General features: G+C 42.3%; 1 protein-coding gene across 2 annotated transcripts in view; it reads right to left on the reverse strand.

Annotated features, from left to right (window-relative positions):
• Positions 1 to 17,368, reverse strand: part of Rgl1 (ral guanine nucleotide dissociation stimulator like 1) — a 238,764-nt gene that overhangs the window by 149,513 nt on the left and 71,883 nt on the right. The gene's annotated exons all lie outside the window — the stretch shown is intronic.

Genomic DNA, 17,368 nt, shown 5'->3' on the forward strand with positions numbered 1-17,368 from the left:
GCCACCAGAATGCTATTTCCAAACTGTGATGGAGGGCTGGGGGTGGCTGAGGACTCACCTAGTATGCATGAGGCTCTGGGTTTGAGCCCAAATACCAGTAAGTAAAATAGCCACGCCTACAGCGGAAGCAGGAGGCAGGAGACCCTCATCTGAGTTTACCAGCTGCCTTGCCTTCTTAGGCTCTGGGCTCACTGCTGGAGTCAAACAAGATTTTTCAGTGGATCCTGACTCTAGAAGGTCTCCTTCAGGTTCGTATCACAACCTGCTTCAGAGTTGGGCTGTCCTAAGGAATCTAATTGCTTTCACTCATTCAAATACACTCTTCTTAGGGTAATTTTTACAAAAATCTTATCTGTTCATGATATTCTGCTTATTAAAATTTTCTTAGAGAATAAACCCCAAATTCCTTCACACAGCAGCAAAGGCCCTTGGTGCCTGGGTGCCTGACTCCTTTCACCTCCTGAGCATGCACCACCCAGGACATCTACTACTTCAGCAGTTTGAAAACACAAATGGGACTGGGCAGGGGTGGCAAATGCCTTTGATCACAGCACTCAGAGGTAGGGATGGAGGTGGGGGGGAAGGCCAGCCTGGCCTACAGAGCAAGTTCTAGAACAACCAGAGCAGAGCTGTTATACCGAGAAACCCTGCCCTCTCCCCCCCCTCCGGGAGAAAAGAAAACCCAAGAGGAGGGGGAGGAGAAGGAAGAAGAAACATATGGATCCAAAGACACCCAGCCATTTTAGTTCTTGTTTATGATCTTTTCGCTCTAGTTCATACCCCAAAAGATTTAAAGGGGACCTGCTCTACGTACTGAGAACATTCATACAACTTTAAAATATTTACTCTCTTTCAACTCCATTTATACCTTCAAGTCCCTTAAGCATCTTGAGACTAGAGTGTTAGAGCTGTTTCATGCCAGCCTGGTCCCACAGCCACATCAGCTCCAAAATAACACAGAGAGACACTGTATTAATTATGAAACTGTTGGCCAGTTACTAGTGTTTCTTATTGGCTAGCTCTGTCTTAAATATTAACCCATTCCTATCCATCTAAGTGTTTCCATGTGGTCTTATCTTATTGGAGAGAGGGTCCGGACCTCTTCTCTCATGTCCTACATGACTTCTCTCTACTACATATGCCAGAATCCTCCTTGTCTCCTAGTCCCACCTATCTTGCTTTCCTATTGGCCAACAGGGCTTTATTCATTAACCAATAAGAGAAACATATATACAGAATGACATCTCCTATCATCTCTTTTCTATCTAAAATAAAAAGAAGGGCTTTAATTTTAACATAGTAAAATATATAACAAAACAGTTATCAAATAAGAACTATAGTTAACAATATTTAGTCCACTAACATTTAGCAAGATTTAAGGAAAATAATCCATCATCTATCCTACCTTGTGACTCTAAAGTCTTATATATAACTTATCTTTAATCCTAACTAAGGAAAACTATAACCATAACTATCTGTCTTCAAAGACCACAGAAGGATAGTATATAAACTCTAGCAATGACAGAGACATCTTGCTACTTGAACAGTTATCCAAAGTTCTCCTGTAAATTGGCACATCCATCTTTGGCCCATAGGCTATAGTGTGTCTGGAAGACTCCTCAGCAAAGTAGAGAACTTTAAACTGTCCACCTGTATTGGCAGTTTGTCAGTCACTTTTTTCTGTGCCCTGCACAATGTCTGGTAGACTCTTCCATGAGGCAGGAATCCTTCAGGACTGTCCATTTGTTTTTTGAGTTCAGCAATCACTTTCCTGTGGACCTTGCATGTCTAGTTTATTAGCAACAGTCAAATAGTCTAGGCAAGGTTTGCAGTCACCCTTTAGCAGTTTCTTGCCCAAATAGCTAGTCTTGCTATATTAAAAGCAAACTCCATAACAAGTTTCTTTGATGACCATCTTCCTCTCAGACATAATGGGTTTTGCCAGAACCAATTGTGTCTCATAGTCATGAAAAACCCTAAACCATTTTAAATGTCATGTTCTGAATGTCTTTTAAAGGTTTGAAGACTATCTATCCATCTCAAATATATCTCTGTATATCTAGAAATCCTAACTAATGTAACTATATACAATCGGTATTTAATTACACATTACATTTTAAAAGCTCTGTATAAACAAAATACCTAAACAAGAGGAGAAATGTACATACCACAAAATTGACCTTAAACTTGTATCAATAGATGAAAATCCATTCCAAAACAAATGTTATTAAATGTTAAATGAATGTTAATCCAATAATTTAGTAACTTATAACAATCCAGAAATAAAAAAGAAACAGCAATTTGCTAATTCACATAAGTAATAAAGCCAAGTTATCTCCTCCTTAACCCTCATTGACTTGGTGGCTAAATTCTTCATAATATGAGAACTAATGTAGATTCAGCATGTATTCCAAGTGGCTAATATTGCAAGACAGAATTGATCATTAATTAACAACACTGGTTTTTCAGCTCTAGCTTCAGGGAGTTGAGCTTATGCTCATGTAACCTGCTGCCAAATAAGAGTAGATGGAAAGTGAAGACAGAGGGAGGGCTAGGGTGACATCAGAAAAACAGAAAAGTCCCTCTACAGAGGAGTTCTTTCTCTGCCTTAGGTCCTCACAGGCTCCATCTGGGAGCCATAGACATCAAGGCCGTCTGCTTGCAAGAGCAGCCATGAGTAGAATGATAGCCCGGGCCATCATATAGTATTTAGAAACATGGCGCTCATCACACGCTCACAATCGGAATCAGGAAAATACAACCCACACAATTAAGAGTGGACAAAGGTCCTCTGAAAGGACATGCTGATAAATGACGCTGACACATGCAAGGAAATAAACAAGGCAGAGTCATGGGGAGGTTTCAAGCCAAGAAAAAGGAAATTAAAAATAAACAGGCAAAATGGAAATAGACCAGATTGGTGGGGAAGGAAATTCCATTGTTGTTACTGGAGATAGTACTGTAAACAACAAATAATAAATCAAAACAAAGTGAGGAAGCCACATAAAATGGCTTTGGCTGCACTCTCCACATGTCATGGAAATGTAACTGGATAATCTCAACAAATTACAAAATCTCAGAACAAACACTGTACATCTGTAAGCATACTGCAACCCAGCGATCCCACAGCGCACCTCTGCTGCCTGCCCGCAGCTGCTCTCTTCTCCACCGTGTGGGTGAAAGTTGGCCCATTTTCAGTGCTGGGACTGAACTCTACTGTGAACTGACTTCCCACAGACTGCTCCTTGCCCTGTCTGGGGAAAAGATACATTTCTGCACTGGCAACGGTCCCAAAGCACCCGGCAGCTGAGGAGGGTCATGGAGAGGCAGCCAGCTCTTACAAAATTTGGAGATTCTCCACCCACCATGCAGCCCCTGACACTGGAGGTCTTGTCCACCCATCTTCATTGTCTATTCGTTAAGAAAAACAAATGATAGTAGGTACTACCAGCCACTGGGCTCCATGTTTTCCCCTTTGAGCTCTCAGCCACACTATAACCTTACAAGGTGGTCACCACTATTTTACCATGGTGAAATGTGAGAGTCAGAGGGGCTAAGGAACTGTGTTACACTACTGTGAAGTCAGAGGTTCCCGAGTTCATGCCCCCACACCACACCACCTCCAATGGAAGGCACTGCCCCCATCCCCTCTCCTACTCTTTCATCACTTCTGAGAGCCCCTCTCATCCATGGTGGGGTACCCTTCTTCGGTCTTCCTGTTCACCAGGGCTGATGTCAGTTTCTCTCTGACACAACAGCACCCCCTAGAGAGAGGCTCACACCTCAGTAGTACACAGGTAAGAGCAGGCTAGATAGAGAGGGAATTTTACCAGCAAGAGATTAGTCCTTTTCTCCATCCCTGCTGTCTGAAGTTTTGATCCAGGTAGGCTTCACAGGTGTGTGACAGACAGTCACTGCTTAGGCACATGGGGCCCCCTGATCTCAGGGATCCCATATGTTTTGCTGAGTCGTGGCCACTGACTTGCCTATTCCTTTTTGAGTATAAAGTATTTTATACTTATTATTTTTTAAACTTACGTTTTCTTCCAGCAATTAATGAGTTAAAAGTCTCCTCCTGGCTCCCATAAAAGGGCAGCTAGAAGTTTACAGGGCAGCTAGTTTTTTCAAACTGTCTCTGCTGCAGGAAGCACGGGGGTAAAATTAAGACAGGGAAAGAAGAGTGTGGTGGGGTGGGAGAAAGGTGCTCCCAGATGGTGCTCCCAAAGGCACACACAGAGGGTTTCCCCATTAGAAGCCATGCATGGGTTTCCAAGGCCACCTTGACTTCAAGTCCTGCAAGTCTGACACCTCCACTACAGCCATGCAGTCTTGGTTTCTTTAATTAGCATTTTCTAAGGATCAGTCTAATCACAATGTGTCAGTTGAAGAAACTAATAGTAGTTTAATACTGGTAAGATAACTAACCTTAAAACATGATTATTGCTAGAGAGAAAGAGGCATTTCCTTGTAAAGGGGTATTTCTTATATTTGAACTTTGTACTTTAATATCTGTATATTTTATGTGTTATATGCAAGCACGTGGCATGTGGGCATATGTGCGTGTGCATTTGTGTACACACATGCATGTAGAGGCAAGAGAATGATGTTGTGCATCTCTCTCTACTGTGTTCCATGTTCCATGTTGAGGCAGAGCAGTGGTTCATATCCTATGGCAATCCTTTAAGATAGTTCCTCGTGTTGTGATGATCCCCAATCATGAAAGTATTCATTGCTACATCATAACTGTAATTTTGCTACTGTTATGAGTCATAATGTAAATATCTGACATGCATGATATCTGATATTCGACCCTTCCCCAAGGGGTCATGACACACAGGTTGAGAACTACTGAGGTAGATTCTCTCTTACTGCCACGCCAGATTGCCTGGGTTTCCTGTCTCCACCATGGCCACCCAGTGTGTGCCACAGGCTCACTCAGCAAGTCCTTCACTCTCTGAGCCTCCTCTCTAGCCCCTTCATATTCTTTCAAAACTACTTCTAACACTATGCTAATAAATATATCATCTGTACATAAAATTTTAATCACCTATTGTTTCTTTTCCTTCAAAAGTAATCATTAACTAGAGATCACATTTTCCATGATATAATAAAGGTCTGGAGTTAAAGGCATCACACCCAGATGACTGTTAAGCACAGAAGTCAATGAGGAGGAGTTAATCTTACAGACATAAATACTGAATAGCAACCCAAATACACAAACATTGCTATTTATTAGTATCCTTGTCATTTGATAACAATTATCTGTGACTACCACAGAAAGTTAGCCTTCTTGAAACATAGCTTTAAGGTAAGTTCTAGGGCCTGACTGCACTCATAAATCTCTGTGTTATTAACTCCATCCTAAACCTTGTTTGATAAATTTATTGAATTTCACTTTCTTCTTTGGGTGACAAGCATGAAACAGCCTTTGCCAATTATCTCCCTTTTTCCCTCCCTCTTTTCTTTAAATGTTTTTGGAAGGGAAAAGGAATGTTCCACATCCAGAGCCTTCCTGGGATGCTCTGCTGGTTCCCATCTCCCTCTGTCAAAGTTGGGCTTCTCTCTACCCCTGCAGAATCCACTACATGTATCAATAATACACGAGTTTTTTTTTTTTCTTTGTGTCTCATATAAGCATAAGCTCTTTGCTTCTATGTGAGGAATTCTTTTCAGTTTTCAAATTCAACTACAAATTAATATTGAAAATGCCTGGCACACCCAGCTGGCTCCACTCTCTTTCTGGGACTATTGGTCTGTCATTTCCACCCTCCTGCCCTTTCCTCCTCATCCTTCTTCCTGATGAGCTGGAGTCCTGTCCAGATAAGCTGGGTTTGTTTATCATTATCTTCTACTATCTCCAGCTCTCCCATCCATCAGGAACAGCCTCTAGTGTTGTTTTGCTGCAGCTGTGGGCGATGAAGCACAAACCACAAAACTCAACAAACCCACATGGAGTTTATTGGGAAAGGGATTAAAGGGAGTGGTAGGTGTTGGACAGCTGGGAACAGAGATGGAAGGGGGAAAAGAAAAGAGATAAAAAGACACAGAGATGGAGAGAGAGGATAGAAGAGAAGAGGGAGACAGGAAAAAGTCGGTCTGCCCCAGGGGACCAGCAGGAAAGAAGAGCAGAAAGAGATGAGCGACCGTTAAGTGGGCAGGGTCTTTCTCTTAAAGGGGTCCTTTGTTCCTGCCTGCAGACTAGTACTCATGAAACCCTGGGCAGACCAGGGTACTGCTTGAGTGCATTCTGCCAGTTGATAGGGGCAGGCCACCTCACAACAAACTTCACACAAGAGATTTATTGGGAGGAGGAAAACCAGGAGGGTGGCTGCCTCTGCTCAAGCAAGAAACACCAGAGAACTGAACATGCTACAGGGCATATATAGAGTTCCTTGGGGATGAGGGTGGAACTTTTCAGGGTGGAACCTTCCAGAATGGAGAATGGTGGGATTTCATGTCCAGAGAGATTGGCTTTTTACTCTGTAGGATGAGGGGCAGGGTCTACCAGTTAGGGTAGTTCTAAAGTATAGTCTCTGGGTAAAAACTGTCAGAGGTTCTTGTGGGAGGGGCCTGGCCACTCCTGTGGCTCAAGGAGCTTACACCTCTACTTACAAAATAATGTACTCACCTCCAAAAGTATGAATTATTATTCTATATTAGTTGAAGGATTCATAGTGCTAAAGAATTTATATTGCTAAATAAAATAAAGATTTATATTGGGATTTGGCTCATCACTTATACATTGTGCTTACTCCCACACTGTGCATTCACTATCCAGAAGTGAAACAAGGAACATGTCATTGCAGAGCAATGTTAAATGTCAGCTGCATTTGATGTGCCATGATGGGTATGTCAGCTAGGAGGCACGGCAGCAACAAAGCCACACAAGATCTCCCTTTTTGAAATGTCAACTGCATTTCTGCCCTCTATAAGGCAGTTTGCCTATGTTCTGCAGACAGCTTTTGGCTTGCTTAGCTTTCCACAACTTACTCTGACCTCTACCATGAGACTGCCAGCTCATCAAGAACAAGACTGGGCATCAACTTAATAGACTGCTTCGATGTCTTAAAAACAGTCAGTGCCCTTTGGAAACACTTGTTTTTAATTAAAAGCACTTCACTACAATAAAGGATTAAGCAGCTGCCATCATGGTGTATTTTGGAATAAATGTCAATCATTGGGCAACCATTTTCAAAGGAATTTTCATTACATAAAGGTCTCACAGGAGACTGAGCAAGATTGCACAACAGGGTCTATGCACTTAGAACCAACTCTGAGAGCAACTGTCTCCAGTAAAATGGACAAAAATTTAAAAGCGCAAGGATTCCTATTTGATTCAACTAGGTTTTTTAAAAAATATTCATTTTAATTTTATGTGTATGGATGTTTGCCTGAATATATAGCTGTGAACCACATGTGTGCAGTACCTGTGGGAACCAGAAGAGGGTGCTGAATTTCCCCTAGAACTAGAGTTACTGACAGTTGTGAGCTGCTGCATGGGTGCTGGGGACCAACCTGGTTCTTAACAAGAACAAAAAGTGCTCTTAACTGCATGCCCTCCAGCACCCTCAAGCTGAGGATTTCTAAAAGTGGATCCCATTAGACTTCAGATTTTATATATTTTCTCTGAGCACTGATAGTATTTGGCAGAACTTCTTGATTTAAAAAGAAAGAAGAAAAGAAAGAAAAGGTAAAGGAAAGAAACATCCAGCCTAAACAGACATGTGAACTGCCCCAGAGTAAGGCTGCTATGCGAAGTGATTCCTGCTGATCTCACTGCCAACCCTAGGACCCAGCAGGGCTCCCTTCCTGGTCTCCATTCAGTGTGGCAATCTGGCAACACATCCACAATGACAGGCATGGAGGCTGGGAGGAAGAGGACACCAATGCACAGCTGAGGCTGAGATCACAAGGAATCCTTCAGGGCTGTAGCTAAGGGGGAGCTAGGGGACCATATAGTTACAGCCTGACATGATCCAAAGCCCGGCTATTATGTGCTTGAAAGCTTAAAATGAGACAGAGCTGTCAATCACATAACTGTCCCAGGCACAAATGTTTCACAGTTCTGTAGACTCTAGCTTTAATGGGCTGAATGGAGGCAAAAGGCAAGAATCCTTAGGCGGGCAGATGCTGTTCAACAGGGGCAGGCTTTTTCTGTACATGTTGAAGTGAGAGCCATCCTTCTGAGGTCTCAAAGTTCTGACAGTGACATTGACCGCATGACCACCCCACAGACACTGGCTACCTCACAAGTGTCACCTCAGCTGCAAGAGAACCTAAGCAGAGAGCCCCAGTTTTCTTATGTTGGCTCCGGAGCTTCGCCTCCTCCTCCTTACCTCTCCTCACAGGGCCAAAGCACCGCTCACACAATTGTGTCATGCAGATGTCAAAACTCTCAGCTCCAAGCTGGCAATATGTCTCAGTGGGTAAAGAGATTTGCTGCCAAGCCTGATGACCTGAATCTGAGACTGGAACACACTTAGTGGAAGAAAAGAACTAACTTTGGCAAGTTGTCCTCTGATACACACACACACACACACACACACACACACACACACACACACCACTAAATAACTACACACACATGCACAAACACACATTAAATTTTTTTAAAAAATGTTAAAACAAAACCTGAGTTCCCAGGAATCGACTCTTTAAAATATTTAAAGGTGGGTTTCTTTTGGGAGGTTAGTAAGAGCTCAAATGTGGGGTGGAGAAATGCTCAGTTGGTACATATTTGCCACACAAGCATAAGGACTTAAGTTCAGATTCTTAGCACCAACCTAAAATGCCAGGTATGGCATTAGCAATGTGTATCTGTGATCCCGGCAATGTGTATCTGTGATCCCGGCACTGAGGAGATAGAGACAGGTTGATCCCTGGAGCTCACTGGCCGGCCAGTCTAGCCAAATTGGTAAGGTACAGACTCAGTGAGAGACTCGTGTGTGTGTGTGTGTGTGTGTGTGTGTGTGTGTGTGTGTGTGTGTGTGTGTGTGTTTAAATATGCCACCGGAGTGTTCCAGGAACTGGGCTCAGGTCACCAAGCTTGTGTGGAAATGTTTTACCCACTAAACCATCTCACCAAGGCCATAGCTTAACAGAATTCTTTTATTTTTTTTTACATTTTTTAAATTATGAACTTGCCATATATCATATCGTGACATTTTCATGAGGAAATGCTGTATCATGATGTGAAGTGTGCTCTGCATGTATTGGAAAAGAATGCTAAGATGGCTCAGTGGTTGTGAACCCTGGCTGCTCTTCTAGAGGACCTAGTTTGGTTCCTGGTACCCACATGGTGGCTCACATCTACCTGTAACTCCAGTTCCAGGGGGACTGATGCACACTCACTGTTTTGGCGTCCAGGCATATACATGATGCACAGACATATGAGCAGGCACAATAATCCACACACATAAAATAAAAATAAATAAACCTTTAAGTTAGTACAGAAACTTTTCTCTTCCTACATGCCTTTCTTTCCTCTTTCTTCAAGCTCTGTGTAGACGCGCTGTACTGTGGGGAGTGTACCCAGTGTTCTTATGCATATTGGGAGGAGAAATTTTCAAACTTTGATCTCTACAATCCATTAAAGATGAAATACATTATTTTAAAGTGAACGACAGCAACAAAAACCCTTTAAGCCTAAATGAAACAACCCAAAACTAAATTTTGTTCTCAAAATTGTAAACAGGTTGTCAAAATATGTTTGGAAAACCACTTTATATAGGAAGAGTCAAGAGTGTTTTCAACTCTGCCCAGGGGGAGGGTCTACTGGGATACATTACATAGATAGTAAATAAGAACTGAACTTTTCTTAAGCTGCACACATTCCTAGCAGGAGCATGCCTGGACTTCTCATCAACCTTCAGCTTAGCACCAGCCAGCACAGTCCTCTCAAAAGCTGCATTAAATGATTTATGTACATCTGCAGGAGTTCTGGGTTTAATCCTGGATTCCTCTTTCACTAAGGGTAAGGGTTTGGGCAGATGTTGCCCTGGTCTAATTGGCCCATTTTATCTGCCCATTTTCCACATGCATACAGTATTTGATAACCAAACTCTGAAATGCCTCAATTTCTATAGCAGCAAATGAGAAGTGAGTGGGATGTGGGGAGTTTCGTTTCACAGTCCACATGAAATGCATTCCAGCGTCTGTCTGAGGGAAAGAGCGTTGCATTCCTCTGGCACTATTTCATTTCATAGGTTGCAGTTTCTTTTCTCTTTCTGTCATTTGTCCCTCCTTAATCCTTCCAGGATTCTGATGGTTCACTTCCATCATCAACTTGACTGGGTTTTGACTTGCCAAGGAGACATACCTCAAGGCCTGTCTGTGATGGTATTCCAGAGCAATTCAACTGAGGCGAGCACCCAACCTGAATGTAGGATGGCATCATCTGACAGGCTACAGTCTCAGATGGAATAAAAAGGGATCAAAGAGGAAGCCAGCTCATCACTCACAGTCATCTCTGCTTCCTGACTGTAGCTATGATGTGACCAGCCGCCTCAAGCTCCCACCACCATGCCTTCCCTGCCATGATGGCTCGCATGTATTCCCTCAAACCCTTCATTCCCAGCCTCCTTTTACCACAGTAATACAAAGACCTTTCCACTCCTCTTCAGTTTCCTCAGTACCACAGACTGACCTTGCTATTTCTAGTAAATCAAAGTAAAACCAAAAGAGAACACTCTAGATTCTAAGTTCTTAACAGTAACTTTGTGAATACAAAATTGAACTGTCCTTCTTCCTAGCTGGGCAGTTCATAGACCTATCTGGCTTTCCACTTAAAGAGGAAACATTCAGGACTATGCTAAAAGTGCATCTAACATCGTGCTGCCCATGGGAGGGGTGGAGAAACCATGCCATTTTCCTCAGCTACTGACCAGCCCTCACCTCAGGTGTGTATAGTACAGGGAAAAGCCCAAAGTAAGTAAGAGTGGTGAAGTCTCTTAAACTCGGTTGGCGAGCAGTCCACATACATATGAGGAAGAGAAGACACGTTTCCAAATAATGGGAGGGGTGCAGCAAGTTTCTACAGGGACCGCTCTGTGGTAAGCAGTGATTCCTCCTTACAGCGAAACTGAAGCTTGGAGAACTGGAGTGATCTGTCCAAGGTCACACAACAGAGTCCAAATTTGAAAATAGATCTGTCTGACTCAGAACAATTCTATTCTTACACCACCTTTCTGTGACCTTCACTCGCCACAGAATTGCGGTCATGTTAATTTGGGGCTTTGGAAAGAAAAACCATCAGTAAAGTGAAGAGTCAGCCAAGTGGGGAATGAAAAGCTTCGCCAACTGTACATCAGATGGGATTAATATCCAGGATACATAAAGAACGGGAACATTTCAACACTGAAAGAACAAACCATCAGTTAGAAAATGGGCTACCGAGACAAGATGGTTCTAAAATAGAAGAAACACATGGGAAAGTATGGAACAGCCTTTGTCACCAGGGAAAGGGAAATAAAACTGTTTTGAGAGTACAGAATGGCTGACAGCCAGAAAACCAAAACTGTTGGCGACGATGCAGTGAGAGGAGTCTTACCCATTGATAGATGTGCGCTCAGACATCCACTGCGGAAATCAATATGGAGAAACTAAAGGTAAAACTACCATATAAGCCAATGGTACCACCTCTGAGAACATATCCACAGAATCCTAAGTCAACACACCACAAAGATCCTTGCACATCTGTATTGATTGCTACACTAGTCACAATCGCCAGGAACAAAACCAGCCTCAATGGCCATCAACAGAGGACTGGCTGAAGAAAGTGTGGTGCTTACACACAAGGAATTTTATTTAGCCATAAAGAGAAGAAACTGAAATCATGACTTTTTCAGGAAAAGAGAGCAGGAGATCGTTATGTTAGTGTTTTTTCTCATTTTCAGAATCTAGATTTCAAGGTGGGTGTGATGTGAAAATTCAAAGGGGAACGTGAGGGGGGAGGAAGAAAGCTTAAGGGATGGGGTGGGGGACAATGCATTTGAAATCTGCAACTTGAACAAAAGGAAAAACTATTAAGAAAGAACTACCAAGGTGAGGGGAGGGGGGGTTAGAGAAAAACCAAGTATGATAATGTTTGCATATGAATACAATTAATGAAACTTGGGGCATGGTAAACTGAAAGAAAAAGTTAAAAGGAGAAAAAGAAAGACGTAACTTTAATATAGTAGCAAGAGAAAGGCCAGGATGGCTATAGGAACTGTGCTCTTCTTATCTGCCATGCTGACAGTGAGCTGCTTTCAGATTCTTCAGGGGTCAGCTCCTCCCCATCTCTGGCTCCCATCAGCCTTCCTGACCCCACCCTTTGACAGCAACATAAACAGTTCACACCACCACAACAAAGAGTCAGAAAACAGAAGCAAAAACCTGACAGACAGCCCTTTCACCCCTTGCTCACTTATGTAAATTTTTATTACAGAATGACATGATCTGCAAATCAAATCACATGAAGCCTTTTTCAAGCCACATGTGGTACCTATTACAGCGCCCACTGACTTCTCCTTTCCCTGCACTTCTGGAGGGGGATGGGCTCGTGATTCGCCAGGCCTTGGCTCCAGCTGTGCGGGCCACTGATTCTGGATACCAGAGAGATCAGCATTGCTAGCCTCCCAGAGACTGGAGGCCCATTCACACACCAGCTAAACTTAAGCAGATGTCAACAAGCCAGTCTACCCACTCCTTCCCTTCCTTCCTTGCTGCAGTCTGGACCAAAAGAAAGTATAGGATTTCATGTTATGTTTTCGTCTGTTTCATGCCCTTAAAAGGAACCCCAGGCTCATGATCGTGTGTGTGTATAGTACCACAGATAGCAGGAGGTATGATGGAATCTGTTCCAATCAGTTCTCAGGTCTTATCCCAGACATAAGTGCATTGATTAAGTCTGCCTGGCTATCTGTCAGGAGGCAGCCTGGGGGACAGCTGAAGTCTCCCCATTTCCTTGCCACAGACCTCCAGAGTTGTTTCCATCCCAACCCAGTTCCTACTGGACCAATTAGTGAAAATTCTGTTCTGTACTCTCTGAATTAAAGTCTGCCAGCAGTAGCCCTCCAAGTATAACAGACTGTCACAACTGGCTTCACATAACCACAAAGAAATTGCAATCGAAGGGCAGAGCCCTGGATAAACTGCAGTAGCACATTAGCAGCGACATTTATTTTAAATATGGAGTCCTGTGTTTTGCTCTGAGCTGTCAGAGTAATGGAGCACACTCATATTATCTTAGGGAGAAGAGGTCATGGACTCCTTTGTGCCGGCCAGACCATGGAAGTGTCTCTCCTGGTTTTCCTCCTTTTCTTCAGTTGGGACTCCCAGTAGAGAGGCCTTAACTGTTACTCTTGACCAGAGATTTTGAGGGGGAAGGGTACTTTGTGTCACAGCCAAAGTTAGTGGCAAGAAAGCTAAAACTTGCTTGTTTGAATACCAATGATCTTCTAGAGCAATGCACCATGATACTAAGAAAGCTTCACAAATATGCCCATTCTTACCATAAACTCAGAAAGAAAAAAAAAAAGATGTTTTTAGGAAAATTAAGAACAAAGTGCCTTCCCTGAGCTGAAGGCCCCTAGCAACCTCACTTCTATGCAAAGCTGCATTGACCTGACCCTGTGGATCTAAAGTGGGTGGCATCCGTCCCTCTTGATATGCAAAACTCTGTCCTGAGGTTTACGGGGGAAATTACAGTTTTGATTCATGTATGTATTTAATTTCATCTGATTTCTCTACTTTGTGTATGTCTTACAATGCATATGAATATTAGACTACTGTTGCCTGTATATTATTAACATATAACACTTTCAATGTCACTGTCATCTCTGTGCAAAGCATTCACTGTCTTAACTCATGAAAGAAACGTCTCCCTCATGTATGTCCTGTTTCTATGAACCACCATACCATCCCCCTAGATACCCAAGCTGGACTTTTCAGAATTCTCAACTTCTTCCGTTCCCGGAGCCCCTCATCCAAGGCACCATAACATTCTGCTGATAACTTCTTGGAAAAGCATCTCAGACTAGAGTCATCTCTGCATTTGAGCACTGTCCTCACATATATCTCCATTGTCTCTAAGCTCAACTACTGCGACAGCCACGTTACTGGCCTCTGCCTTCCTCCTTTCCCTTCTCTGCCATCACTATCAGAGTCACCTTCCCAGAAACCTCTTACACACCACCGCCCTGCTTAGGAACCTGCAACAGGAATGCACCACCTCAGGGTTCTTAGCACAGTCCTTCATGGTGTGACCACACCCTGACCTGCAGATCATATGCTCTCCTATACACTGCTCCAACTCCCCTCCCCCACATCCCAAACTTCTTGGTCTGAAACTATGACCTCCCACACCTTGGTGCACGTGGTCACCTATACCCAGAACATTCCTCTTTCTTCTTCTTGCGTTACCTCACTGAGACACAATAACTATGGCTTATTAAGCTCATGTGTAACTCCATGACACTTGACTTTATGGCACCTCACATTGATTCTGACTTGACACAGTAAATAACATAGCCAGAATTCTGTTCCAAATCACTCTGATTCCAAAGTATATACTTTTAACCACTGATTAGTTTTCCAAGAAAAGGCAATTATCACCTCTGGGGTCCTAAACCACTGTCGGGAATGCATCGCTCTTCCCTGTGTAAGTGAGCATAATACTCCTCTCACAGCACTCATAATGCCATACTTCAGTTTAGTCTAGTAGCCATGAGCTCTTCAGAGGCCAAGGGCTATTCATACTCCCTTTACATAATAGGCACCTAGCATGTACTGATACATACAGAGTACTCAATAGATGCTTGTTAAATAAATCAACTCACAAACCTAATGGCCTTCTTTCCCCACTCCACCTACTGTGTTCCCACATAGCCCAAACATAAATGCTGAAATCACAGAAATTCCTAATGTTCAATGTAGAAAAAGTTTTATAAATGGAAAAAATTGTCAATAACTATATAAAGCTTTCTTCATGGACTCCAAGAATTTGCCCCTTAAAAACAGAGAAACTTCTCTGCACAAACTCGGATTTTTATTGTATTTGTTTATTATTTAATCCATGTTCCCATGTACACATATATGCACTTATGCCATGCTGCATGTGTGGAGGTCAGAAGTCAACTTTTGGGAATCAGTTCCTCTTCCTTCCTGTGGGATCTGGAGATCAAACTCAGATTGTTAGGCACCATTACCCTCTGAGCCATCTCATCGGCCATGCAAGCCCAGTTTGAACGCGTTATTAAGACACATATCTCATCCTAGGAGCACATTCTATGAGTTCTGACAAGTGTATACTCCCTTGTTTCTAGTACAAGTTCTCCTCTTGCTTCCTGGCTTCTTCGGTTACAGCTGTATTTTGAGATTCATCCACATTGCTACATATTTGAATGCTTTGCTTCTTTTTATTGTGGGGTAATATTCCATTGTTAAATGTCTTATTTATACATCCACCTGTTAATAGACATCTGTGTTGTTTCCAGCATAGTTACTTGAAAGTGAGGGGAATGTTTGTGCATACCTTTTCACATGGACACACATATCCATTCCCCTTAGATAAATACCTAAAAATGGAATTTTTTTTTAAATTTTTTTTTAAATTTTAAATATGCTGGTGCATATTTAACTGTATAAAGAACTGCTAAGACAATCCATTCAAGTTGTTCTGGTACAGTCTTATACTCTGGTCTGTAGTACATGAACTGTTCCATATCTTTTACCAAAAGGCAATAATTTCAGCCTTTGAAACTGACCCACTCTAATCTCCTAATAACCCCGTGGCAGCATCATACTGTGGCTATAATTCACTTCTCTGATGACAAATAACACTGAACCCCAATATAACTCCTTTGGAGAAAAATGTATTCAAGGACTGAAGAGGTGGCTCAGTGGTTAAAAGCACTGCTCTTCCAAAGGACCTGGGTTCAATTCTCAGCACCAACATGGCAGCTTACAACTGTCTGTAACTCCAGTTCCAGTGAATTGGACACTGTCACACAGACATACATGCAGGCAAAACACCAATGAATGTAACATAAAAAAGTTAAAAAGGGGGATGCTAGAGAGATGGCTCAGAGATTAAGAACACTGACTGTTCTTCTAAACTCATTACATGTATGTACACACACACACACACACACACACACACACACACCAGCAGTCTGAGGTTGGTCTTTGTATTTGCATTTTCTTACTAATGCTTTGTGAGGAACATTAATTTTAATTTTTCAAAATGTATTTGTATGTGTATCAGTGCTTTGCCTGCATGTATGTCTCTGTACCTTGTATGCAGTGCTGAGAAGGCCAGAAAAGGGCACCAGATCCCCTGGGGCTGGAGTTACAGATGGTTGCAAGCTGTCATGTGGGTGCTGGAAATCAAACCCAGGTCCTCTGGAAGAGCAACCAGAGTTCTTAACTGCTGAACCATCTCTCCAGCCCCAAGAACATTACTTGTAAATTGTTAATATGTTCCAATTTACAAAATTTTCTTTTATGTTCATGTTTTTTGCATCCTAGCTACCAAATCTTTGTCTACAAAGAGGTGATAAGGTTTCTTCTGAGAAGTTTTATCATTTTACCATTTATATTTGGGACTGTTTTAATTTCATTCTGTTGCTGTGATAAAAAAAACACTCTGGCCACAACCAATCTGGAGAAGGGAGGATTTATTTGGCTTACACTCCCAGGTCATAATCCATTATAAAGAGAAGTCAAGGCAGGAACCATAGGTACACTGCTTACTAGCTAGCTCTCTGGGTTACTGACAGGCTCCTGCTTAGCCATTCAGAACCAACTGCAGAGGGATGATGCAGCTGCCCAGCGATGCTGGACCCTCCTCCATCAGTTAATTAACACAACTCCCTCACAGAGATGCTCACAGGTCAATCTGATTAGTCAATTCCTCAGTTGAGGATTTTCTCAGATAACTCCAGACTGTCAAGTTGACAATTACAGCTAACCAGGATAGAGACTTTGGTACATTTTGAGATAATTCAAGTGAGATAGTCAGGTTCTTCATGTTTTTCTACACAGATAAGTTGCTCTAGAGTGTTTAATGAAGAGGTAATACTTCCCATGTTCAATTGCCTAGTATCTTCATTAGAAATCAATTTTAATATGCATGGGTCTATTTCTGAATGTTGTTGTGTTCTTTGATTCTGTCAGATTTGTGACAAAACAAACTGATTTGATTACTCCAGCAGTGTAAGCACTAAGTTTAGTACAAGTAACTCTTCTTTAATTCTTTGTCATGATAGTTTCTAATAATCCAGGCATTTAGGTTCCAATACAAATCAGCTCTATTACAAATTAGAGTGGAAGCATGTATGTATTACTAGGTTCTGATTTCACTGACACTTCTACCATTTGTTACCAT

This window comes from Phodopus roborovskii, unplaced genomic scaffold (genome assembly GCF_943737965.1).
Source record: "Phodopus roborovskii unplaced genomic scaffold, PHOROB, whole genome shotgun sequence".
NCBI classification, from domain to species: Eukaryota; Metazoa; Chordata; class Mammalia; order Rodentia; family Cricetidae; genus Phodopus; species Phodopus roborovskii.